Source organism: Ambystoma mexicanum, chromosome 1q (genome assembly GCF_040938575.1).
Source record: "Ambystoma mexicanum isolate Mex_15411 chromosome 1q, UKY_AmexF1_1, whole genome shotgun sequence".
In the NCBI taxonomy this organism is placed as follows: domain Eukaryota; kingdom Metazoa; phylum Chordata; class Amphibia; order Caudata; family Ambystomatidae; genus Ambystoma; species Ambystoma mexicanum.
Genome location: NC_090922.1, coordinates 285,128,237 through 285,153,301, shown reverse-complemented (window position 1 = coordinate 285,153,301; position 25,065 = coordinate 285,128,237).

Below are 25,065 nucleotides of genomic sequence, written 5' to 3'. Positions count from 1 at the left end.
ATTAGAATACTGTGTGTACTGTTCCTTAGGTATCTGGAGGGCTTTAGAAATGTCATGAACCACTTCTAAGTGATCCTCTATGCAGCATTCCCCTCCCTTTTTAAATGGTTTGATCAGGGCTTTAATGGATTTCATTATCTTTATGGGGCTACTGTTTGCAATGCATGGAATTGCACTACTTGGTGACTCAACCCTGGTTCCAGGTGTATGGGATTGGTGGCGGCCCCCAATGGGAGTGTCAAATCCCCCAAGAGCGCTGGAACCAAGTTCAGTCACCGGCCCAATCACTGGGGCACTAGCTCTTTGGGTACAAATAGAATTCACCTCAACTCCATTGAATGTGGTGCCCTGCCGCCTCTCCTGGGACCTGGGAATGCACATTTGCTGTTCCAAGTCCTTACAGTTTTTAAGGAGCCTGTCTGCTTCATTTTGCAAATAGTTGTTTTCATCACTCATTTTATTAATTACCTCCTGCATGTCGCACATTTGCATTTGGAATTCATTAAATTCTTTGTTTCTCTTGTCTCTTTCTTGACACATTTTAATCATTTCCTGTTCTGCATTTTGGAGATCACTTTCTTTTTCATAATGTTCTTTTTGTAAAATCTGCATTTCTGAAACCATATGATCTTTATCTTGTCCAATGTGGTCCACCAATGCTTTTAAGTGTACCAATTCTTGTTAACTGTCCTCAAACTGTTTCTTGCTTTTGGACAATTGAATATCAAAATCTCTGCATTTTAACTGCATGTCTTTCTGACATCTCTCTAATTCTGCTCTTAACATTTCCTCCTTTTTGCTTGCCCCATCTAGGTCGGTTTTAACCTGTTAATCAGCTTAGTATCATTTTCTTGCATTCGCAGGGACCTATTCAAAATAAACCAGATCTTGGTGCATAGCCGTATCAGACAATCTTTCTCTGCATGTTTATCAGCTGCATTTAATAACCTTAGAAGGCAGACCTGAATTATGCTGCCTTCTGCAAAAATATTGTCTAGTTGTTCTTTCTGCACCTCACCCTGAATGAGGTCATGCCATTCTGAGGCACTGTTCGATGACCACGTCCCATGTGCATATAACTTTGCCTCTAAATATTGCACTAGCTCTGAGAATGTGGCTTCCATTTGAGACATTCTTAAATTCGTTTTTAGTGACACACTGTTATTATGAAATGGGTTCCCTTTAAAGTACAGATGGCAGTGTGAGACACACTTGCCACGCCCAGTAGGTGCTCTATGATCACTTTCCCGGCCTGCAATGCACCATAAAAATGTAGGTTATTTTGTGTAAATTTGGGGCCTAGCAGTATTTTCTCACCGCCAAAAACAAATGTCATTTAGCAATAACTACTCCTTGCATTTGGATTGGGTTTGGCTTTATGGTGGTATAGTGATGATGCATTATTTCAGTACACAAATACATTTGTTGGTATGCATTTTGTTGTGGTATAGTAATGAGCATAGCTTTCTTTTTTTTTTGCGGCAGTAATATACACAACCCCCTTCTTCTTGCTTGGTCTGTTCGTGTGATCACTAGAGAGGCCTTGGGCCTACATTATTCAGAAACACCACATTTTCATATAGATTGCCACCTACGGCTGTTATCACTGATTTATCTACACCAGTGAGCTATGTTTCCATAAATGATTCACAATAACATGTGGTATTATCACTAATTTATTTACATTTGTGAGACTATGTTTCCATAGAGTATTCACAATAACATGTGGTATTATCGCTAATTTATTTACATTAGTGAGACTATGTTTCCATAGGCCTCTCTCTGCTGATTCATATACGCTCAGCAGACTATTTCATTATATTCCACTCAGAAGCCACACACACATACCCTGAGTGGAATCACGCGCACAACTATTTATAATGTCTCATGACATTGCTTCATCTGTTTAGGAAACTTGGCACATTAAACATCATTCCCTTCCCTATAGAGTATTTTCTTTCTTTTTAGAGGCACCAAATGAAGAACAAAAGCAAGAACACTCTTAGGCAGACTGTGTGTTATCACAATTTCATTTCAAAATGATACATTACCATTCTGGTGAGACAATCCTTTCTGAAATAAACATAAGAGAAACAAATGCAATAATACCACAAATTTCATGTTACATTTTCAACAAGAAGAAGAAAGATTACATCATTTGTCTTGCAACATTATAACGTGGCAGTTAAACACAGGAGAATTCCCTATTGCTACACTGCCTGCCTAATAGTAGATCATTCGTCGGGCAGTCACAGCAATCTCACTCCATTTGTATATTTACCAGCTATTTTGTAGCTCTTCCACACGCTATCTCCCTTGGCTAGCCGCCTTCGATGAATGAGCCCAGGGTTTTCTTTGTGTTTGAAGTTTGAAGTGCACAGCGAGAACACAGAAATTCTGAAGCTGGTGCCAAGTGACTAGGAAACCCCAGTCTCTGAAGGTCAGCAATGCAACTGGGCCGACCCCTCCCAGCAGCCCAGCCTGGCGATCTCACAGCAGCTCCAGCCAAGTGACCTCACTGTAGCTCCGCAAAATATCTTCTCCCCGTAAATCTGACAGAGATATTCCAAAAAACCTCTGTTACCTCCCCTAAGTTTACGTAGCACCAATCAAAATTCATAGTATTGCCTCCTCCTTCCTCAACAATAGCTCACTTTTACAGAAAGCAACTGTATCTAACTGATTTCCTGGCATTCGAATTTTGCTTCCTGCAAAGACAGTGAACAGGGCAAAGAAGAATTGCACGTTTAAACAATGAATCTCAGCCTGCCTCATTTTGCACATGGAGAACACATTATAATGTTAAGGAGTTAGAATCGTGTTAGTATTTGTTAGTTAAGTTAATTAATCAAGTATCTAATGTGTCTCCTGTAAGTGAGACATTTCAGGTGAGAAGAAAAATGGTGTGCTTTTATATAGGTATTGAGAAAAAAAAATGGTGTGCTTTTAAAATAGATAGCCCATGCAGTGGCGCTGCACTCCAAAACACGCTAAATTATACTACACACCCTAAGTCGCATTGGATCCCTGTCTGTGTGCATGCACCCCTAAATCTGACATACAAACCCACCTCCACTCTGTGATTCCTATGCGCAATTGTCTTTATGCCTGCCTTCGGTTGTCGGAGAGATCAAAGGTTTGTGTGGGCATTTTGCGGGAGAGAGGTTGCGCGGTCCCATACATGAATACACTTTCAGGCCGATTCATGGAATAATTAGCGCGGTGCAAGTGGGCAAAAACGTGCGAATCGCAGTGGAATAGCGAAAATCGCAGTGCAAGTGCGAAAATCGCACGAAAAGCAGCGCACATCGATTCATGGAAGGCCGTGCGCGAGAAAACCAGCGGATGTGCGATAAAAAAGTGCACGGCGCACGTTGGCGCACAGGCCATCTAACTGCGTGCGCCAGGTCACAGCGAAAATCGCACAGGCCACAGCGAAAATCGCACATAGCGCGGCGCACGCAACAAAAGTAGGCGTAACACGGGCGTAACACTCGGAATGGGGAACAACTTGCCAAAACGTGGGCGTCACGGGGGAAGTACAGGGCCCAAGTGCGCGGAACGCCCACACGCTCGCCTGCAACACGTATTCATGGAATAGAATAGGGCAAAAAAGCGCACGCTCAAACCAGCGCAAAGGCACAAACACGACCGCCACAAGAAAGCAGGCAGTAGCGTCTCTGCGGCTGAAAGAAATGTGCGCCAAAAGGTGCGCCAACAAATAGCACCTATATACTGCCATGATGAATGTCCTATACTGTGGCCCTCCAGGACAAATGACGTGCAAAGGGGTACCCACAAACACGGACACCCGCTGACAAAAAATACGTGTGCGTGTATACCGGGGTGCGCGCGAAGTCTCACACGCAATTTCATCAGGGTACGTGTATTTCAGGGGTGCGCGGGAAGTTCCACACGCGATTGGCCCAGTGCGAGCAGGGTACGTGTATTTCAGGGGTGCGTGGGAAGTTCCACACGCGATTTCAGCAGGGTATGTGTATTTCAGGGGTGGGCGGGAAGTTGCACACGCAATTTCATCAGGGTACGTGTATTTCAGGGGTGCGCGGGAAGTTCCACACGCGATTGGCCCAGTGCGAGCAGGGTAGGTGTAATTCAGGGGTGTGCGGGAATTTCCACACGCGATTTCAGCAGGGTATGTGTATTTCAGGGGTGCGCGGGAAGTTCCACACGCGATTTCATCAGGGTACGTGTATTTCAGGGGTGCGTTTGAAGTTCCACACGCGATTGGCCCAGTGCGAGCAGGGTACGTGTATTTCAGGGGTGCGCGGGAATTTCCACACGCGATTACAGCAAGGTATGTGTATTTCAGGGGTGCGCGGGAAGTTCCACACGCGATTTCATCAGGGTACGTGTATTGCAGGGGTGCGCGGGAAGTTCCACACGCGATTGGCCCAGTGCGAGCAGGGTACGTGTATTTCAGGGGTGCGCGGGAAGTTTCACACACAATTTCAGCAGGGTATGTGTATTTCAGGGGTTCTGGGGAGTACCACACGTGAATTGGCCGTGTGGGTCCTCCCAGGTGTACGCTCCACAACCTCCACGGCCCCTGCAGGCAGCCCACACCACGGGGGACTACCCTGAACCCCTGCTCATGTCCCGCAGGCAGCCCATCCACCATGGGCATGCCCCCCAGCCAACCCACATGTCACCTTGCACTACTGATCAACAATGCATGTCTCCCACCACCCCCACCCCCCAGCCACCAGGGGCACCCACCACCAGGCCCCCACTCATGTCTCCCACCACCCCCACCATCCTGCCACCATGGGCAGCCCCCACCAGGCCCCCACTCATGTCTCCCACCACCCCAACCCCCCAGCAGTGCAGGGGCAGCCTCCACCAGGCCCCCACTCATGTCCCCCACCACCCCCACGCCCCAGCCACCAGGGGCAGCCTCCACCAGGCCCCCACTCATGTCTCCCACCACCCCCACCCCCCTGCCACCATGGGCAGCCTCCACCAGGCCCCCACCCATGTCTCCCACCACCCCCACCCCCCAGCAGTGCAGGGGCACCCTCCACCAGGCCCCCACCCATGTCTCCCACCACCCCCACCCCCCTGCCACCATGGGCAGCCCCCACCAGGCCCCCACCCATGTCTCCCACCACCCCCACCCCCCAGCCACCATGGGCAGCCTCCACCAGGCCCTCACTCATGTCTCCCACCACCCCCACCCCCCAGCCACCAGGGGCAGCCTCCACCAGGCCCCCACTCATGTCTCCCACCACCCCCACCCCCCTGCCACCATGGGCAGCCTCTACCAGGCCCCCACTCATGTCTCCCACCACCCCCACCCCCCAGCAGTGCAGGGGCAGCCTCCACCAGGCCCCCACTCATGTCTCCCACCACCGCCACCCCCCAGCAGTGCAGGGGCAGCCTCCACCAGGCCCCCACCCATGTCTCCCACCACCCCCACCCCCCAGCAGTGCAGGGGCAGCCTCCACCAGGCCCCCACTCATGTCTCCCACCACCCCCACCCCCCAGCAGTGCAGGGGCAGCCTCCACCAGGCCCCCACCCATGTCTCCCACCACCCCCACCCCCCAGCAGTGCAGGGGCACCCTCCACCAGGCCCCCACTCATGTCTCCCACCACCCCCACCCCCCAGCAGTGCAGGGGCACCCTCCACCAGGCCCCCACTCATGTCTCCCACCACCCCCACCCCCCTGCCACCATGGGCAGCCTCCACCAGGCCCACACCCATGTCTCCCACCACCCCCACCCCCCAGCAGTGCAGGGGCACCCTCCACCAGGCCCCCACTCATGTCTCCCACCACCCCCACCCCCCTGCCACCATGGGCAGCCTCCACCAGGCCCCCACCCATGTCTCCCACCACCTCCACCCAACAGCAGTGCAGGGGCAGCCTCCACCAGGCCCCCACTCATGTCTCCCACCACCCCCACCCCCCAGCAGTGCAGGGGCAGCCTCCACCAGGCCCCCACTCATGTCTCCCACCACCCCCACCCCCCAGCAGTGCAGGGGCAGCCTCCACCAGGCCCCCACTCATGTCTCCCACCCCCCAGCAGTGCAGGGGCAGCCTCCACCAGGCCCCCACTCATGTCTCCCACCACCCCCACCCCCCAGCCACCAGGGGCAGCCTCCACCAGGCCCCCACTCATGTCTCCCACCACCCCCACCCCCCTGCCACCATGGGCAGCCCCCACCAGGCCCCCACCCATGTCTACCACCACCCCCAACCCCCAGCCACCAGGGGCACCCTCCACCAGGCCCCCACTCATGTCTCCCACCACCCCCACCCCCCTGCCACCATGGGCAGCCCCCACCAGGCCCCCACCCATGTCTCCCATCACCCCCACCCCCCAGCCACCAGGGGCAGCCTCCACCAGGCCCCAACTCATGTCTCCCACCACCCCCACCCCCCAGCAGTGCAGGGGCAGCCTCCACCAGGCCCCCACTCATGTCTCCCACCACCCCCACCCCCCAGCAGTGCAGGGGCAGCCTCCACCAGGCCCCCACCCATGTCTCCCACCACCCCCACCCCCCAGCAGTGCAGGGGCACCCTCCACCAGGCCCCCACTCATGTCTCCCACCACCCCCACACCCCAGCAGTGCAGGGGCACCCTCCACCAGGCCCCCACTCATGTCTAACACCACCCCCACCCCCAGCCACCATGGCCACCCTCCACCAGGCCCCCACTCATGTCCCCCTGCACCCCACCCCCCAGCATCCAGGGTCACCCTCCACCAGGCCCCCACTCATGTCTCCTACCACCCCCACCCCCCTGCCACCATGGGCAGCCCCCACCAGGTCCTCACAATCCCCAATCATGTGCGTAATGGTCAGCCTCCACAGCCAAAAAGCCCTACCAAGTAACCCATTCACCCACATGGAAATGGAAATCACATGTTACACCCCCAATGTTCATGAAGCTAATGAACCCATGTCCGTCACAAACAATGGTTGCAATTGAATGGGAAAACACCCAACATGACATGCATGAAACCAATGAGATGATACCACACAGTGAAGTATGGAAACAAAATTGTATTGAAAAAAATAAAGAATGCTAAAGAAAGGAAACAAACTACAATGGGAATGAGAAAAAATAAGCTGCATGTCCGTATTAAAAAAAAAAACTGCAAATCAGAATCCAAAAAAATGTCATCCAAAGTCAAATGTAAAAAAATCTCTATGCAATAAAGAACTACGTAAAAAACTACCAAGGGTCCATGAGCCCAACTAAACAAAGGAAACCTACTAAAAAACCTAACTAAAAATCAACTATATACAAAAAGTGGAGCAGTGTCCGTCGACTCCAAATCATAATAATAAACAAAGGAAACCTAAAACTAAAGAACTATATACAAAGGCGGCGGGCAAGTCCAGCTGCTCACTCCGTGGTGTCCCGGGCCAGGGCATCATCGATCTCCTGTTCGATGTCCCGGAGGCGGTCCAGTTCCATGGCCCCGAGGGTCCGCAGGGACGACGCCGTGTCCTCCTCTAACCCCCTGCAGATTGCTTCGAGGCACTCGGCCCGCCTCAGGACCCTCCGCATGGAGTTCTCCACCCTGACCATTGTGAGCCGCGCCTCTTCCGCCCGCCGCCGCTCCGCATCTATGGCGTGGCCCAACCGCTGCCACACGGAAGACACTCTCTGTCCTGGGTCCTCCTGCCCTCCGGCCGATGCCTGCCCCTCCGATGTCGAAGGCCCCGAGCCTTCATGGCTCCCACCATGTTGCTGCTGCTTCTCTGCCTCTGCCCGTGCACTGCCTCCTGCTGCCTGCACATCCTCTGCCGGCTGGGGTGCAGTCGTAGATGTGGCCACCCCTGCTGGACGTCCGACTCCCGACTGTGGCAGGGATGCCTCCTCCACCAGCCTGGCTGCACCGTCAGAGGCAGCTCCACAGGGCACCCAGGTGACTGATGGGTGGGAAGATGGCACAGAGGACGACTGGCGTGTAGGGGGTCCAGTTGAGGAGGGGGTCGGAGCAAGCCCCATCAGACGGAGGAATCCGGCCTGGGTGACCTGTCCCAGCAGGCTGACGTGGTCAACGAGCCATTCGAGATGACGTGCAGTCTCTCCATGAAAAGACTGCAGGTCACCTCGCATGGCCCGTTGACGCAACGCCACACCAGCCAGGACAGGCTCAACCCGGACCTGGATAGCCACGTCCGCAGGCAGAGGAAGGCCAGTTGATGTCAGCTCATCCCCTGCCTGAAAACGGGTCTGGACGTAGGCATCCCTGCTGGTGCAAGATGATGCAGGGACAGGATCGGGGACAGGATTGCACACAGGCACCTCCGCGGCGGCCTGTGCTGCCTCCTGTCCCTGGTCCTGCACTGCACCACTAGCACCAGTGGGATCCCCACCTCCAGACCCCGTCTCTGGTGCTTGCACGGCCTCCTCCTCCACCAAACCCCCCACCAACCTGGATGACTCCGTGCCATCTTCCCCTGTTGGGCCCTGTGGGGTCCCAGCTGCCCCTTCTGCTGCCGAGGAGTCCAACTGCAACCTCCACCTTTTGGACCTCCCCCCGGCAGCTGCGGCCTGGGACGCGGCACCGGACTCCTCACTCCCCGACGAGATGACAACACGGGAGGGGAGCCGGGCCTTGCGTCTCCGGCTGGCGGTCGGATCCCCGTCGCTGTGCTCCACAGCACCTTCTCCGCCCTCTTCATCAGTTGACGCTGCAGACAGGGAGAAACAAAACACAGGCATCAGGGCACTGTACAATGGACACATACACACATGACAGTTGCACATGAGTGGCATTGGCAAACCTCAGACATGTCATCACAATCCCCAACACACATGTCATTGCAACTCGCACACATGAGCCATACCACAGCCATATCCCAACTGCCACCACCATCCCTACACATACAACAGCATCAGCAGCCAAAGGGGAGCCAGACATCACATGCAACACAGGAAGTGCACCACACATGTACACACACCACCACACTTGCATGCATGTGTACACCTCTGCCAAGTGTTGCACTGTTCAGACTGGCATCCATGTCACATCTGCCAATCAGGCTTCCACATACCGCTCTCACATGCATCCATGTTGCATCACTGTTGCACCCTTGTCAAATACACACACATGCACATGTACACAGTGCTCATACTTGCAGCCGAAAACAACATACATGCGTGACATCACGGACATGTCTACTTACATACACATTCATCCAAACATGTGTGCACGCACAACTGCATTTGCCATGCAAGCCTACACACACAAGCACCATCCATGTCTCACACATCACAGCCCTCGCATGTGTCATCCCCATGGCCCTGTACACCCCCACCCATACTCGACCCCATACAAACAGATGTGCAACCTGCACAATACCGAATAATCACCACACGCACTGCTCACAATCAGGATGCATGTACACTCACCGCTCGACTCCAGACGGGTCTGCTTCTCTAGGACCTGGACGTGGAGCGCTGGGGATATGCGTTCCAGGACCCCCATCTGTTCTTCCGACAAGTGGCCCCGGCGCCCCTTGGCATCCGTTGCCTTCAAGAGGCGCCGGGCCTTGTTCAGGGTCCTGGACCTGAAGTCCTCCCAGCGCTTCCTGACATGTTGTAAGTCCCGGACTGCCACCCCCTCCGCGTTGATGGCAGTCACGATGTCAGTCCAGATCCGAGTCCGTCCTTCCTTGTCGGCGCGGGAACTTCCGAAGAGGGCATCATACTGCCCCAGGACTTGCTCCACCAGGACACCAACTTCGGTGGCACTGAAGCTGGTGCCCCTCTGCCTCTCTGGCCGGGGGTTGTCAGTGGTCACAGATGGTGTTTGCCCCGACATGACAACCCCAGAGGCAGGAGTGGGTGGGCAACTGGGTCCTGGGGCTGGGCTGTGGAGCGATGGAATTCCAGTCGGGAGTCTTCGGTTCCAGCAGGGGTGGTCACAGCAACAGCACCCCTGGCTGATGTGCAGGCAGCAAATGGCAGTGCACGTGGGCAGCAGGCAGTCAGGCAGCAGCAGATGGCAGGTGGGAGCGTGCTCGGGGCTCTGGGGGGCAGTAGTTCGGCCTTCTGGGCAGGAGCGGGGTCTTCCGTGTGCTTACGCGTGGCCAGCTTGGTACGGAGTGATTTGGCACGTGAAAATCCTGCACGTCAGCGTGAAAATCGAGGAAAGGCCCTTAGCGCGTAAGCGCGTCAGCACGCATACGCGATTCTATTGGACCAAAGGCCCTCAGCGCGTAAGCGCGTCTGTGACGTGACCCGCACGGGTGTTTCCCACACAGCACGTGATGACAGAGCACACGTGGAAAGACTGCACGTCAGAGTGTCATCGCGTGTAATTGGACAGCACGTCAGAGTCTCATTGCGTGTAATTGGTGGAAATGGCCCTACACGCAGAAGTGACAAAGCGTGTAATTGGTGGAAATGGCCCTACACGCATAAGTAACAAAGCGTGTAATTGGTGGAAATGGCCCTAGCGCGTACACGCCGCGTAAGTGACGCTGGACTTGTGGGCCTGTATAAAAGGTACGTGTAGAACACCATTTCCTTGTACGTGCTTTTCGTGGAGAGCGAGTGGGTGAATTCTGTACTTCTTGTCGTTTCACACGCGATTTACTTCACGGCGTTTCAAGTTCGTATTCCCTGTTACCTCTGACAGCTTTTTCTCTTTTTTCTCTTATACTGGTTTACCTGGGCCTGTTCCCTCAAACAGTGTTCCCTTCTACTGTTGTCCTGTCTCCTCAGACAGCGTACAAATCTTCTTTTGGCGGGGGTGTTGCCAACCAAACGCGCTCCTTTTTCACGCTCTTTTACCTGGCAGACGGTGAGTCACGCACGTATCAAACATCTGTGCTTGCCCCGTGTGTAGCCTACCCCTTCAGAGGTCATTCTAGGCTGCGTGTGACACGCATACGTTCATTCTTGTGTTACTGGGTGCCACAGCGTAGTGCAGGTTTTTCTTTCTGCACACGTGGTCTAGGAGGGGTTGCGTGCACGTCATCTCCCTTTTTTGGGGCTCCTGTGCGTAGCGTGACCCGTCATCTTTCCCCAGGGGTTACAATCAGCCTTGCAAGAGCACTAGGGTACAATTACCATCTGGTACCCAACCCCTTTGACCCCCAATTGCCCAGGACAATAGTTTACAGCCACTCCCATACGCACATTTACATCAGTGCCATGGCTGGGAGGCGAGGATTCCGTAAGGGTGGCAAAGGTGGAAGAGCCACAAGTGGTGGCCGTGGTGGATCCGGTAGGGGACGTGGTCGTTACTTGCAGGGTGAGCCTGTCCCCCCATGTGTGGAGGACCAGTCAAGGGCACCCATAATCCCCCCTCCCCCCCTCCCGTTGAGGATGATGTGGCTGACACCATCCATGCTCAGCCCTTGTTGGACCAGCCCATTGTGGCACCAGACCTGGCTGACTCCATGGCTGACTTCCAGGTCAGCAGGCCTATGACACGTGCGCTGGTGCACGTTGATGTCACCATGCCACGTGCATCTGGGGCAGCAAGGTCATCTGCTGCACCAAGTAGGCAGGGCGGAGAGGCTGCAGGGGCAGCTGCGGCTCCATCCACCCCAGCCCTCACACACCCAGCCAGGACAGTGTCGGTCCTAGTCCATGCTGCTGACATTCCCCCTGACACCATCACACTAGAGCCAATGCCTGCACCAACTCCCATGCTGAGTGTGCAATCCCACACTCCTGGTACAGAGTCCACCAGGGCTCCTGCCCCTAGTGTCCAGAGCGGCGCAGGACACTCAGGATCACCACCACCTTCCAAGCGGAAGAGGAAGAGTGCTCGTCCGGCACAGGCTGATGCCCCAGACACGGCTACACAGTCCGGCCCGTCCAGGAAGCCCAGCTTCACGGATGACGAACTGAATGCACTTGTCGAGTATGTGTCCGCACATGACAACGAGATGGTCATTGTTGCAGGATCCAAGACCACACTTGCACAACGCCAGGCACACTGGCAGACCGTTGCGGACATCGTAAGTGCCCTTGGAATCGTGAGGCGCACAGCCAATGATTGCTATAAGCGCTGGAATGACCTAAAGCGCAGGGCAAAGAGTAAGCTGGCCTCAAGTCATGCCGCAACTCTAGTGACTGGAGGTGGGTCTCCAGTAGTAGACATGGAACTCACTCCACATGAGTCAGTCGCTGGGACCTAGGTCACGGAGGAACAGATCCAAGGCGTGGGAGATCTGGCTGATTACGAGGCATTGTCCGGTGAGTGCACATGCATGTGTGTGTCATCCATGTGCATGGTGTGTGTGTGAGGGCTTCTGTTTGTGTGCCAGGTGAGAGTGTGTGCGCCTGAGTCATATGGGTCAGCCATGTGCTTCATGCAATACATCCTGCGCAGCTGCATTTGGCCATAGCAGTATCCCTTCTGCCAACAGTAGACATCTAGCCCAACTGCACGCCAGTTGCCCTTGAAGTGTCACCTTGCCACAACATTGTTGCTTATTTTTCACTGTTCATTCAGTCAGATTGTTTGCATTCCACCACCTTTACTAGGCATGTTGCAGTCCACTAGTCACATGTCTGGCATGGCTATGGTAAAGTGGAGTGACTTTGTTACCTGGATATCATTTGTTCACACATGTCCCTGTGCAATTGGACCATTTCAGACTGGCAGCTCCAGGTGAAAAATCTGACCTGTTAGAATTAGAAAAGCTATTACATGCGGGAACTGGACTGAATGAATAGGTGCTGCCCTCCTCTCCATCTTCACTCAATATCAATGGTACATGCCATCTGTGTGATGGCATGTGTGTTTCACCTGGCAATCACAGGCCAATGTGTGATGCCACTGCCAGGCAGCATGCAGAAAATGTGTTCATCTTCCATCTTGGTGTCATCAGTGTGTGCCATTTGCCTGCCCTTCATATGCAGTGAGGGTGCATGCATGGGAGGGTTTTAGTCATGTGGGACATGTGTCAATCAAGTACTGGTTCTCTTGCTTCTCAGTCCTCATTGTGTGCCATGGTGCTAATGCCTGTTTCCATTTCTTTGTTTTTATGTCTTTGCAGGGGAAGACGCACCTGATACTGCTGGGGTTGTGGAGATGGTGCAGACCCAGGAGGGGTCCGAGGGCCGACCAACCACCAGTGAGGGACGTGGTGTGGTGGTGGGTGAGAACCCACAAGTGCTGCAGGTCGTGCTCTCAAGGGGTGTCTCTGGCTGCACCTCCCCCGAGCTGTACTCAGGTGTTGATTCGGATGAGACCTACGTGCCGTCGCAGGTGAGTGTTCCAGGGAGGGAATCTGTTCTGTCCCACCCACCTGCGCCAGGGTCAGAACCCTCAATGGGGATGCCAGTGTTGGCAGCTACGCCTTTGGTGGTTACGGATGCAGGTTCACACTCCGCGACATCTGATCCTGTTCCTGGGCCAGCAGATCAGAGGGGGAATGCAGTCCTGCAGCCTCAGGCAGTGCCGGCACAGCAAGGCGCAGTTCGCCTTGCCCCAGACAGGTGTGGTGCCCGCCGACGTGGTGGCCGTACGCCACCTGGCAATACCGCATGGGAGCAAACCATTTACGGTATGGCAACACAACAGGCAGCATCATCCGAGATGATGGCTCAGGCCATGGATAGGGTGGCCACTTCCATTGTCCCCCCTGAAAGGCTGATGGAGCGACTACAGCAGGCAACCGACTCCATCTGCCAGTCACACAGGGAGGACATGTTGGGGTCCAACAGGGACAGGCGGGCGGCACTGGCGACTCTGCAGGAGGCCATCTCCATTGAGTCCCAGGCCCACAGGGAAGCTCTAAGGCAGGAGCTCCTTCACCTCAGGACGACTCTTGTTGAACTTGAGGCTTCAACACACCAAAGGACAGAACAGCAGCTGGAGCGTCTCACCCGTACGCTCTCAGCTGAGATGCAGGCAACGAGGGCGGAGGTCCGGGCATCCCGTGAGTTGTTGCATGGGGACCTCCGCACACTCATCCTCCAGAACCAGACCTACCACACCCGCATGCTTGCAGCCATGGAGGAGCAGACTAGGGCCTTGCGTGGGCTGCCTCCCATAGTGCAACCACCTCCGGATGCAGCTGCACAGGGTGATAATAGCGACAGCAGTGATACTCCCACAATAGGGTAGCCGTGTGGGCCATGAGCCCATGGAGGTGTTTTTATTTCCCAGGACCCACACAGGTGGGTTTTGGTGTGCACCCTGTCCTCGGACCTCCTGGGTGGCCTCCCAAACCCCCCCGGGCCCATCAATGGCCATTTTTGATTTTTATTTTTATTTTTGATTTTTATTTTTATTTTTATTTTTAATTTCTAAATATTTTTTCCCAATTTTTTTGGGACAATTTGTTGGCTTCCGTGGTTCCTGTGGGCATACGCAGCATTGTGGCTGGGCACATGCAGGCTTGTCATGTATTTGGTTCAGATGCTTGGGTTTGAGTCACACACACCCCTCCTGCTTCCCGTTTCCATGGGCTTGCAAAGGGTGTGCCCAAGTGACATTGACGTACATGGTGACATTGGACTCCCACTACATGTGTGGGTAGTCTAGTCAATACTGTGTATACATTCCTAGTGCATATTGCTGTTGTGTTGTACACTGCATGTTGCATTGATGTGTAACTCATCATCTGTGTCTACCTCCCAATTTGCAGGTCCCTTCCTCATGTCTTCACAAGGCCCTCTAGTCTGGAGATGGGGTCCATGTTGGGAGCAGTGCAGCTACAACTCTACATGGCGCCAACACTGCACAGTTGGTAGTGGTGGGAGTGCAGGCATTTCCAGGTGGTGAGACTACTAATATATAACATTTGTGATGTCATGTTAATGGTAGTACCTGCTCAAGTTTGTTGTTGGTCCTGCATTACTGTGAGCATTTCAGGTGTTGCAAGTTTCAATTAGGGACACTCTACATTGTGACACTAGTGTCATGTTGTGGGGATTACTTTGTTTACCTGCAAATAGCATGACATGGCACGGTGTGTCGTGTGGCGGTGCTGGGGATGGGTTGGCTGACATGCCACTGTCCTCTTGTTGAATTTTGCAAGTGGGTATTCATTTTAGCTGCTTGAATGTGTTACTTCACAAAACTGCATTGGTGGTGTCTGTGTGGGTAGGGATGCACACATTGTGACACTTCCAGGTGTACAATTTCAGGCTGATATGGTTTTCACGGTTCATTCTCCAGACATTCAGGATCAGTGTCAGGTTGAGTCATCATTGATTGTCAGATGGAATGTGCCAGGGCAGTGTGCACTCCACGGGGGTGTGATTTCTATGTGAAGTAATTAGCCACTAGCTGTGTACGGGCTGCCTCCCCCCGTGCCCTTTCCCCTCCCATGCGCAGCGGCTGTGCATGTGGTTGGGGATGTGGGGCCACCACCATGTCCACGGCCAGGCCCCGGCGTGTTGCAACGTTGTGCAGGACACATGCTGCCACTATGATCCTGCACACTACTGGGGGAGCGTACAACAGCTGCCCGCCAGAACGGTCAAGGGAGCGAAAGCGTGACTTTAGCACTCCGAATGTGACCTCCACTATGCCCCGGGTTGTAATGTGGGCTGTGTTATATCTTACCGCGGGTGGCGTGGTGGGGTTCCGAATTGGCGTCATCATGTGGGGGCTGAGAGGGTAGGCACTGTCCCCTGTGGAGGTGGTGATTGGTATCATTGGTGGGGTTGTGACCTTGCTCAGTATCTGATATGCATGCATGTGCAGTGGCATTCATACTCACCAAGCAGCCATGTATCGCCATGCCGCCCAGCTTCTAGGTCCCGGCTTAGGGTGGACATTCGGTAAATGAAGCTGTCGTGGGTTGACCCGGGATAGTTGGCATATACTGAGGTGATGATTCCCTTGGCATTACATACTACCTGCACGTTGATGGAATGCCAGTGCTTGCAGTTCCTATAGATGTGCTCAGATGCCCTGGGGGGACGTAGAGCCACATGGGTGCAGTCGATGGCACCTAGCACTTTGGGGAATCGTGCCACAGCGTAAAAATCCAGGGCGGCAGCATGCCTTTCTGCAGGGGTTCTGGGCAGGTATATGTGCCTGCGGACTGATGGGCGTGCAGTGATGATGTTCAAGACCTGGTGTAGGCAGCGTGACTGGGTGGCCTATGATACACCACCCACAATGGCACTTGTCCGCTGAAATGATCCAGTGGCTAAGAAGTGCAGTACATTGAGGACCTTCTCCAGGGGGCTGAGTGCTTGGGAGCACAGGGTGGGTGATGTGAGGTCATCCTCCCACTCACTCACCAGGTCCAGTATAATGTGTGGTGGAAACCTGTACCTCCCATGCACCTGGTCATCAGGCATCCCGAAAAGGCTGGTTCTGGGTGTGAATATTCTGGCCCTGACTATCCTCCTCCTCCTCCTTTGGTAGGCCACGCCCACTGCTGCTAGGAACGGTATGTTCATCCTGGGTCTGAGCTTGTTATTTTGTTAGCGCGCAAATTAATGCGTTGCGCGTGTTGTAGGCGAGCGTGTGACCCGCGCACCCCTGAAATCCAGTACCCAGTCCAATAGCGTGTGGAAATTCCCGCGCACCCTGGGATACAGGTGCGCTGACGTACTTGCGTGTGTAAGTGTCCGCGCACCCCTGATACACATGTACATAGGCCAATCGCGTGTACGCGCACTTTTGTCCAATTACACGCAATGACACTCTGACGTGCTGTCCAATTACACGCAATGACACTCTGACATGCAGTCTTTCCAATTGTGCTCTGTCATCACGTGCTGTGTGGGAAACACCCGTGCGGGTCACGTCACAGACACGTTTACGCGCTGAGGGCCTTTGGTCCAATAGAATCGCGTATGCGTGCTGACGCGTTTACGCGCTGAGGGCCTTTGGTCCAATAGAATCGCGTATGCGTGCTGACGCGTTTACGCGCTGAGGGCCTTTGGTCCAATAGAATCGCGTATGCATGCTGACGCGCTTACGCGCTGAGGGCCTTTGGTCCAATAGAATCGCGTATGCGTGCTGACGCGCTTACGCGCTAAGGGCCTTTCCTCGATTTTCACGCTGACGTGCAGGATTTTCACGTGCCAAATCACTCCGTACCAAGCTGGCCACGCGTAAGCACACGGAAGACCACGCTCCTGCCCAGAAGGCCGAACTACTGCCCCGCAGAGCCCCGAGCATGCTCCCACCTGCCATCTGCTGCTGCCTGACTGCCTGCTGCCCACGTGCACTGCCATTTGCTGCCTGCACATCAGCCAGGGGTGCTGTTGCTGTGACCACCCCTGCTGGAACCGAAGACTCCCGACTGGAATTCCATCACTCCACAGCCCAGCCCCAGGACCCAGTTGCCCACCCACTCCTGCCTCTGGGGTTGTCATGTCGGGGCAAACACCATCTGTGACCCCTGACAACCCCCGGCTAGAGAGGCAGAGGGGCTCCAGCTTCAGTGCCACCGAAGTTGGTGTCCTGGTGGAGCAAGTCCTGGGGCAGTATGATGCCCTCTTCGGAAGTTCCCGCGCCGACAAGGAAGGACGGACTCGGATCTGGACTGACATCGTGACTGCCATCAACGCGGAGGGGGTGGCAGTCCGGGACTTACAACATGTCAGGAAGCGCTGGGAGGACTTCAGGTCCATGACCCTGAACAAGGCCCGGCGCCTCTTGAAGGCAGCGGATGCCAAGGGGCGCCGGGGCCACTTGTCGGAAGAACAGATGGGGGTCCTGGAACGCATATCCCCAGCGCTCCACGTCCAGGTCCTAGAGAAGCAGACCCGTCTGGAGTCGAGCGGTGAGTGTACATGCATCCTGATTGTGAGCAGTGCGTGTGGTGATTATTCGGTATTGTGCAGGTTGCACATCTGTTTGTATGGGGTCGAGTATGGGTGGGGGTGTACAGGGCCGTGGGGCTGACACATGCGAGGGCTGTGATGTGTGAGACATGGATGGTGCTTGTGTGTGTAGGCTTGCATGGCAAATGAGTTGTGCGTGCACACATGTTTGGATGAATGTGTATGTAAGTAGACATGTCCGTGATGTCATGCATGTATGTTGTTTTCGGCTGCATGTATGAGCACTGTGTACATGTGCATGTGTGTGTATTTGACAAGGGTGCAACAGTGATGCAACATGGATGCATGTGACAGCGGTATGTGGAAGCCTGATTGGCAGATGTGACATGGATGCCCGTCTGAACAGTGCGACACTTGGCAGAGGTGTACACATGCATGCAAGTGTGGTGGTGTGTGTACATGTGTGGTGCATTTCCTGTGTTGCATGTTATGTCTGGCTCCCCTTTGGCTGCTGATGCTGTTGTATGTGTAGGGATGGTGGTGGCAGTTGCGATATGGCTGTGGTATGGCTCATGTGTGCGAGTTGCAATGACATGTGTGTTGGGGATTGTGATGACATGTCTGAGGTTTGCCAATGCCACTCATGTGCAACTGTCATGTGTGTATGTGTCCATTGTACAGTGCCCTGATGCCTGTGTTTTGTTTCTCCCTGTCTGCAGCGTCAACTGATGAAGAGGGCGGAGAAGGTGCTGTGGAGCACAGCGGCGGGGATCCGACCGCCAGCCGGAGACGCAAGGCCCGGCTCCCCTCCCGTGTTGTCATCTCGTCGGGGAGTGAGGAGTCCGGTGCCGCGTCCCAGGCCGCAGCTGCCGAGGGGAGGTCCAAGAGGCGGAGGTTGCAGTTGGAGTCCTCGGCAGCAGAAGGGGCAGCTGGGACCTCACAGGGCCCAACAGGGGAAGATGGCACGGAGTCATCCAGGTTGGTGGGGGGTTTGGTGGAGGAGGAGGCCGTGCAAGCACCAGAGACGGGGTCTGGAGGTGGGGATCCCACTAGGGCTAGTGGTGCAGTGCAGGACCAGGGACAGGAGGCAGCACAGGCCGCCGCGGAGGTGCCTGTGTGCACTCCTGTCCCCGATCCTGTCCCTGCATCATCTTGCACCAGCAGGGATGCCTACGTCCAGACCCGTTTTCAGGCAGGGGATGAGCTGACGTCAACTGGCCTTCCTCTGCCTGCGGACGTGGCCATCCAGGTCCGGGTTGAGCCTGTCCTGGCTGGTGTGGCGTTGCGTCAACGGGCCATGCGAGGTGACCTGCAGTCTTTTCATGGAGAGACTGCACGTCATCTCGAATGGCTCGTTGACCACGTCAGCCTGCTGGGACAGGTCACCCAGGCCGGATTCCGCCGTCTGATGGGGCTTGCTCCGACCCCCTCCTCAACTGGACCCCCTACGCGCCAGTCGTCCTCTGTGCCATCTTCCCACCCATCAGTCACCTGGGTGCCATGTGGAGCTGCCTCTGACGGTGTGGCCAGGCTGGTGGAGGAGGCATCCCTGCCACAGTCGGGAGTCGGAGGTCCAGCAGGGGTGGCCACATCAACAACTGCACCCCAGCCGGCGGAGGATGTGCAGGCAGCAGGAGGCAGTGCACGGGCAGAGGCAGAGCAGCAGCAGCAACATGGTGGGAGACATGAAGGCTAAGGGCTTTCGACATCGGAGGGGCAGGCATCGGCCGGAGGGCAGGGGGACCCAGGACAGAGAGTGTCTTCCATGTGGCAGCGGTTGGGCCACGCCATAGGTGCGGAGCGGCGGCGGGCGGAAGAGGCGCGGCTCACAATGGTCAGGGCGGAGAACTCCATGCGGAGGGCCCTGAGGCGGGCCGAGTGCCTCGAGGCAATCCGCAGGGGGTTGGAGGAGGACACGGCGTCGTTCCTGCGGACCCTCGGGGCCATGGAACTGGACCGCCTCCGGGACATCGAACAGGAGTTCGATGATGCCCTGGCCCGGGACACCACGGAGTGAGCCGCTGGACTTGCCCGCCACCTTTGTATATAGTTCTTTAGTTTTAGGTTTCCTTTGTTTCTTATTATGATTTGGAGTCGACGGACACTGCTCCACTTTTTGTATATAGTTGATTTTTAGTTAGGTTTTTTAGTAGGTTTCCTTTGTTCAGTTGGGCTCATGGACCCTTGGTAGTTTTTTACATAGTTCTTTATTGCATAGAGATTTTTTTACATTTGACTTTGGACGACATTTTTTTGGATTCTGATTTGCAGTTTTTTTTTTTTAATACGGACATGCAGCTTATTTTTTCTCATTCCCATTGTAGTTTGTTTCCTTTCTTTAGCATTCTTTATTTTTTTCAATACAATTTTGTTTCCATACTTCACTGTGTGGTATCATCTCATTGGTTTCATGCATGTCATGTTGGGTGTTTTCCCATTCAATTGCAACCATTGTGTGTGACGGACATGGGTTCATTAGCTTCATGAACATTGGGGGTGTAACATGTGATTTCCATTTCCATGTGGGTGAATGGGTTACTTGGTAGGGCTTTTTGGCTGTGGAGGCTGACCATTACGCACATGATTGGGGAATGTGAGGACCTGGTGGGGGCTGCCCATGGTGGCAGGGGGGTGGGGGTGGTGGGAGACATGAGTGGGGGCCTGGTGGAGGGTGACCCTGGATGCTGGGGGGTGGGGGTGCAGGGGGACATGAGTGGGGGCCTGGTGGAGGGTGGCCATGGTGGCTGGGGGGTGGGGGTGGTGGGAGACATGAGTGGGGGCCTGGTGGAGGGTGCCCCTGCACTGCTGGGGGGTGGGGGTGGTGGGAGACATGAGTGGGGGCCTGGTGGAGGGTGCCGCTGCACTGCTGGGGGGTGGGGGTGGTGGGAGACATGGGTGGGGGCCTGGTGGAGGCTGCCCCTGCACTGCTGGGGGGTGGGGGTGGTGGGAGACATGAGTGGGGGCCTGGTGGAGGGTGCCCCTGGTGGCTGGGGGGTGGGGTTGGTGGTAGACATGAGTGGGGGCCTGGTGGAGGCTGCCCCTGCACTGCTGGGGGGTGGGGGTGGTGGGAGACATGAGTGGGGGCCTGGTGGAGGGTGCCCCTGCACTGCTGGGGGGTGGGGGTGGTGGGAGACATGAGTGGGGGCCTGGTGGAGGCTGCCCCTGCACTGCTGGACGGTGGGGGTGGTGGGAGACATGAGTGGGGGCCTGGTGGAGGGTGACCCTGGATGCTGGGGGGTAAGGGTGCAGGGGGACATGAGTGGGGGCCTGGTGGAGGGTGGCCATGGTGGCTGGGGGGTGGGGGTGGTGGGAGACATGAGTGGGGGCCTGGTGGAGGGTGCCCCTGCACTGCTGGGGGGTGGGGGTGGTGGGAGACATGAGTGGGGGCCTGGTGGAGAAAGCCCCTGCACTGCTGGGGGGTGGGGGTGGTGGGAGACATGGGTGGGGGCCTGGTGGAGGCTGCCCCTGCACTGCTGGGGGGTGTGGGTGGTGGGAGACATGAGTGGGGGCCTGGTGGATGGTGCCCCTGGTGGCTGGGGGGTGGGGGTGGTGGTAGACATGAGTGGGGGCCTGGTGGAGGCTGCCCCTGCACTGCTGGGGGGTGGGGGTGGTGGGAGACATGAGTGGAGGCCTGGTGGAGGGTGCCCCTGCACTGCTGGGGGGTGGGGGTGGTGGGAGACATGAGTGGGGGCCTGGTGGAGGCTGCCCCTGCACTGCTGGGGGGTGGGGGTGGTGGGAGACATGAGTGGGGGCCTGGTGGAGGGTGCCCCTGCACTGCTGGGGGGTGGGGGTGGTGGTAGACATGGGTGGGGGCCTGGTGGAGGCTGCCCCTGCACTGCTGGGGGGTGGGGGTGGTGGGAGACATGAGTGGGGGCCTGGTGGAGGCTGCCCCTGCACTGCTGGGGGGTGGGGGTGGTGGGAGACATGAGTGGGGGCCTGGTGGAGGGTGACCCTGGATGCTGGGGGGTAAGGGTGCAGGGGGACATGAGTGGGGGCCTGGTGGAGGGTGGCCATGGTGGCTGGGGGGTGGGGGTGGTGGGAGACATGAGTGGGGGCCTGGTGGAGGCTGCCCCTGCACTGCTGGGGGGTGGGGGTGGTGGGAGACATGAGTGGGGGCCTGGTGGAGGCTGCCCCTGCACTGCTGGGGGGTGGGGGTGGTGGGAGACATGGGTGGGAGCCTGGTGGGGGCTGCCCATGGTGGCAGGGGGGTGGGGGTGGTGGGAGACATGAGTGGGGGCCTGGTGGAGGGTGGCCATGGTGGCTGGGGGGTGGGGGTGGTGGGAGACATGAGTGGGGGCCTGGTGGAGGCTTCCCCTGCACTGCTGGGGGTGGGTGTGGTGGGAGACATGAGTGGGGGCCTGGTGGAGGGTGCCCCTGCACTGCTGGGGGGTGGGGGTGGTGGGAGACATGAGTGGGGGCCTGGTGGAGGCTGCCCCTGCACTGCTGGGGGGTGGGGGTGGTGGGAGACATGGGTGGGGGCCTGGTGGGGGCTGCCCATGGTGGCAGGGGGGTGGGGGTGGTGGGAGACATGAGTGGGGGCCTGGTGGAGGGTGGCCATGGTGGCTGGGGGGTGGAGGTGGTGGGAGACATGAGTGGGGCCTGGTGGAGACTGACCCTGCACTGTTGGGGGGTGGGGGTGGTGGGAGACATGAGTGGGGGCCTGGTGGAGGGTGCCCCTGCACTGCTGGGGGGTGGGGGTGGTGGGAGACATGGGTGGGGGCCTGGTGGAGGCTGCCCATGGTGGCAGGGGGGTGGGGGTGGTGGAGACATGAGTGGGGGCCTGGTGGAGGGTGCCCCTGCACTGCTGGGGGGTGGGAGTGGTGGGAGACATGAGTGGGGGCCTGGTGGAGGGTGACCCTGGATGCTGGGGGGTGGGGGTGCAGGGGGACATGAGTGGGGGCCTGGTGGAGGGTGGCCATGGTGGCAGGGGGGTGGGGGTTGTGGGAGACATGAGTGGGGGCCTGGTGGAGGGTGACCCTGGATGCTGGGGGGTGGGGGTGCAGGGGGACATGAGTGGGGGCCTGGCGGAAGGTGGCCATGGTGGCTGGGGGGTGGAGGTGGTGGGAGACATGAGTGGGGGCCTGGTGGAGGCTGACCCTGCACTGCTGGGGGGTGGGGGTGGTGGGAGACATGAGTGGGGGCCTGGTGGAGGGTGCCCCTGCACTGCTGGGGGGTGGGGGTGGTGGGAGACATGGGTGGGGGCCTGGTGGAGGCTGCCCATGGTGGCAGGGGGGTGGGGGTGGTGGGAGACATGAGTGGGGGCCTGGTGGAGGGTGCCCCTGCACTGCTGGGGGGTGGGGGTGGTGGGAGACATGAGTGGGGGCCTGGTGGAGGGTGACCTTGGATGCTGGGGGGTGGGGGTGCAGGGGGACATGAGTGGGGGCCTGGTGGAGGGTGGCCATGGTGGCAGGGGGGTGGGGGTGGTGGGAGACATGAGTGGGGGCCTGGTGGAGGGTGATCCTGGATGCTGGGGGGTGGGGGTGCAGGGGGACATGAGTGGGGGCCTGGTGGAGGGTGCCCCACAATGCTGGGGGGTGGGGGTGCAGGGGTACATGAGTTGGACATGGGTGGGGGCCTGCTGGCAGGTGCCCCACAGTGCAGGGGGGTGGGGGCGGTGGGAAACATGAGTTGGACATGAGTGGGGGCCTGCTGGCAGGTGCCCCACAGTGCTGGGGGGTGGGGGTGGTGGGAGACATGCATTGTTGATCAGTAGTGCAAGGTGACATGTGGGTTGGCTGGGGGGCATGCCCATGGTGGATGGGCTGCCTGCGGGACATGAGCAGGGGTGCAGGGTAGTCCCCCGTGGTGTGGGCTGCCTGCAGGGGCCGTCGAGGTTGTGGAGCGTACACCTGGGAGGACCCACACGGCCAATTCACGTGTAGTACTCCCCAGAACCCCTGAAATACACATTCCCTGCTGAAATCCCGTGTGCAACTTCCCGCGCACCCCTGAAATACACGTACCCTGCTCGCACTGGGACAATCGCGTGTGGAACTTCCCGCGCACCCCTGAAATACACGTACCCTGCTCGCACTGGGACAATCGCGTGGGGAACTTCCCGCACACCCCTGAAATGCACGTACCCTGCTCGCACTGGCCCAATCGCGTGTGGAACTTCCCGCGCACCCCTGAAATACACGTACCCTGATGAAATCACGTGTGGAACTTCCCGCGCACCCATGGAATACACGTACCCTGCTCGCACTGGCCCATTCACGTGTGGAACTTCCCGCGCACCCCTGAAATACACGTACCCTGATGGAATCGCGTGTGGAACTTCCCGCGCACCCATGGAATACACGTACCCTGCTCGCACTGGCCCATTCGCGTGTGGAACTTCCCGCGCACCCCTGAAATGCACGTACCCTGCTGAAATCGCGTGTGGAACTTCCCGCGCACCCCTGAAATACACGTACCCTGCTGAAATCGCGTGTGGAACTTCCCGCGCACCCCTGAAACACACATACCCTGCTGAAATTGCGTGTGGAACTTCCCGCGCACCCCTGCAATACACGTTCCCCGCTTGGCGTTTGCTGTTTGCCAGCCCGGTGAACTGGTCCAGGGTTAGCGCAGCCCTTTGCGATGATTTAGCGATTTTGATGGCTTTTCCTTGCGCGAGGGCGTTCTTGGGGGTGTTACTGGCGCTGCTGCAGGGTCGCTGCGATTCTCTGCGCCACGGCTGGTTTGGAAGCCTAAAATCCATGAATACGCTGTGCGCGGAAATCGGTTTTAGCGCACATGCCTGGTGCAGTCTATCGCACGCGGACACTCTGCGCCAGCCGCTTGCGACACTTTTCTGCGAAATTCTATGAATTACCCTCTTTGTCTTGTGCATTTGTGGGCGTGCTATGGACTGCTTGCAGCCTGTCCATCGTAAAGGCCCACTTTATTCCGTTGTTCTTCCTCATTTTGCAAGTTCTGCCCCCTACTCCGCCCTCTGCGAAGGCCTCACCCACGCTCTGCATGGTGTCTTGCACAAGGCACTTGACCACTCACAGAGACGTTCCGAGCCTGCGCAAAGTCCCTGCAGCATAGTACGAAAAAGCACTGTGCAGTCGATTCCATGAATTGACAAACAGGGTTTGGCGTGCGGTTTGGCATGCAAAGTCCCTATTTTCCGCACAAATAATTCCATGAATTGGCCCTGTGTCTCTTATTATTTCAATAAATATATCTTGGGTGTAACATGCAGTGGAGTGGAGTCAGTTTAAATAATTATATTTTATGGGAATATTTATTTGAATAACGTTTTTACTGCTCCAAGTAATGCAGTTTCACTTTGGTTTACTTAATGTAACTGGCATCTTGTTTGATTGTTTCCATATTTTAAAGCAATAGGCAGTTTTTCATGGTCACTCAGCTTG